Raw genomic sequence first — 3,087 nt, forward strand, 5'->3', positions numbered from 1 at the left:
CTGATTATTGTATTCTGCTTCCCTACATCCTCCTGCAAATGCAATTGGATATAATACTCTTCTTTACTTCTTGCCCTAAACTGTTGTGTAGTGTTACTGTGAGCTATTAAACAGCTGTTGTGTTTCACCCCAGAAATGGCTGTTCCATAGTGGTGGCTGAAGTATATACTTTGGGTCTCTATTCTTCAAGAGTGGGTGCTTCAGCACTTTGGTTTCATCACAAAGCCCTCACTCCCAATGCCCGCGAGACGCTATTGATCTGAACCCACAGAAGTTTCAGCTAATGCAGGTGAGGTAAGGCCATCAGCAGCCGTGGGCTACTCGCACCAGAGCTCTGAGCCTGATGTGCTACTCATACGCTCCAGCACCTTGTTGTATGAAGCTTCTCTCACCAGCAAAGCAAAACCTGACTGAATGCTGCTACTTGCTTCATAGCTGTACAAGTATGCTGCTAATTCCATTGAGAACATGCCCAGCAATGTTCTGACCCAGTGATATCCCCCAAGGCCCTGAACCACCTGCTGGCACAGGACCCAGGAGTCCTCACACTGGTCTTTGCCAACACCTCCTGCCTGATAAAGGCCTGGAAGGCTGCAGGATATCCAGAGTGACCAAAGAGACAATGGCATCCAACAAAGCAAAGGATTTCCCAGCTGTCAGAGCCCACTTGCTGGGCATCTCCCTGTCTCCTTTCGAGGTTAGGACCACTTCCTACCTGGGGCTCGCATCAGACTGGCTGCCAAACCAGCTCTGGTGACGAGCACAAGGATGAGTGTGGGTTCTTCACTAGGTCACACCAGCACTGGTATACATATATGAGAGCGCTTAGGAGACCCCTTTGCCACCTGCTGTGGCTGCTCCTTATCCCAGACCTGCTGCTCCATGGAGATTCCATGGTCCCCTCAGTTTTCGCAGGTGATGGGATGGTAAAGAGCAGAGTGAGGAGTAGTGGGATTAAGACTTTCATGTCTCTGGTGGAGCTTGAGGATCCCCCAGGCCCATGTCCCAGACACAGCAGTTTGACAAAGGAGATCACAACTTCCTTCAGTACCCATCATTGCCCCTTGTGATCAGTCAGAATCACTGGGAAACAATGCGAGGCCTCCACATAGCAATGCAGGAATTGCCAGTCTAGATCAGAATGATGGTCCATCTAGTGGTCAGTGACAGTGGTCTGTAGCAGGTGCTTCAGAGGAAGGTATAAGAAACCCTGCTGATGGCATGGGATAACCTGTCCCCAGGAGAAATTTCCTCCAGACCCCCAAGTCAGAGGCTAGCTCATGTCCCGAAGCAGGACGGTTTATGCCCCTTCTCAAACTCTTGTTTGTTTAGAGTTTGCTGTTTTAACCTGGATTTCTCTTTTAGCTATGTGTCCAGTCCCTGTTTTAATCCTGCTAAACTCTTGGCCACAATTATATTTGGTGGCAGCGAGTTCCATAGGATGATTATGAGAACATAAGAATGGCAATACTGGGTCAGACCAACAGTCCATCTAGCCCAGTATCCTGTCTTCCGACAGTGGCCAATGCCAGGTGCCCCAAAGGGAATGAATAGAACAGGTAATCATCAAGTGATCCATTCCTTGTCGCCCATTATCTTTAAAAGTATTTTCTTTTATCAGTTTTGAATTTTCCACCACTTCATTCCATTGAATATCACTTAGTTCTTGTTTTTTGAATCAAAGTGGGTGTAAGTTCCTGATCTACCCTCTCTAAACCATTTAGGATTATTTTACATATCTTGCCCCCTTTTGTATCAAGTCTCCTGTCTAAGGTAAACACACCCAGTCTTCTCAGTCACTCTTCATTATGAGTTGTTCCAGGTCCTTAACCTTCTTGCCAAAGGTCTCTGACTCCCCCTTTATTCTGCAATATCATTTCTGAGATAGAGTGATTAGCAATGAACACAGTATTTGAGGCAGTATCCATGCTCCTGGCTCCCACAACCTCATTCTTCTGGCACAATGAACCTTTCTACCACAAGGGTAAAGCCTGTCTGTGCAGGGTACAGAACTTTCTTGGGGCTGGCCAAGACAGTGGAATGAACTCCCTGAGGAACTAAGGACCATCACAAATCTCACCATCTTCCGCTCCAAGTGCAAGGTGCACTTCTTTGACCTGCCTTCTCTAACATAAACATAGATAGACCATTTGAAAGAAATCCAGAACAAAGCCCTCCACGGCATACACAAGCCTTCAGTTTTATGAATGAGCCTTGAGGTAGCACTGACTGTACACCAGTATGTACACGTGTGTCTGTGTCCACGTGCGTGTGTATAAACACACACCTTTATTTTGGGGTGCTCCCTTTTCCATCGCACACCGACAATACGGTTTGCATTTCATAGCCCAGCACATACAGCGCAACTTCCTCCTATATGGTGGTCACAGTACTGCCAACCCCTTATGTTCAAAAGTCATGAGTCAGGCTCACCAAAAAGCAGGAGATTGGCTCTCAAATCAGGAAGTTATGCAAGAGTAATGGCTGTAGCGTTCTTTTCATTTGCCTTTTGCTTTCTAACGTGCACTGGCGTCACATTTTGAAGCTTCCTCCACAGCCACCAGGGCTAGAAACTTACTTTGTCTTGAAGAATGAAGGCTGAAATCCACACAGACCCGCTGGACTCTGAGAGCTGGAGCTCTAAGGAAAACAACAGTGATCAGGAGACTCACGACAAAATCACCAGAGTTGGGACCACTGTGGTTAAATAGAGAGGTCCCCAAGAGAGGCCCTGAGAGGAAACTGAGGAAAATCACAACACCCCTTTGGCAGGGACCTGCTGAGCTGGAGGCTGCACCAAGGCAGCCTGGCCTTGCCCTGGGGGACATGCCCTGCAAGCAGCCAGCACGGCCATGGCCAAGGCAGCCCCAGCTGGGCTGGGCTGGAGGCTTCCACACAGCCAGGAGGAGCAGCCATGCGAACAGCAGCGCCCACTCACTCCAGGCGCTGCCCGCACACCTCCAGGGCCCAGGAGGCCTGCCCACGTGGTGCCCCTAGGGCACGTGCGCAGCCTGCCTGAGGGGCACCCAGCCAGAACACGCGCATGCGTGTCAGGAGTCCCCCTTCGCATTCTGCGCGGGGCGGTGT

Source organism: Lepidochelys kempii, chromosome 9, assembly GCF_965140285.1.
Source record: "Lepidochelys kempii isolate rLepKem1 chromosome 9, rLepKem1.hap1, whole genome shotgun sequence".
NCBI lineage: Eukaryota > Metazoa > Chordata > Testudines > Cheloniidae > Lepidochelys > Lepidochelys kempii.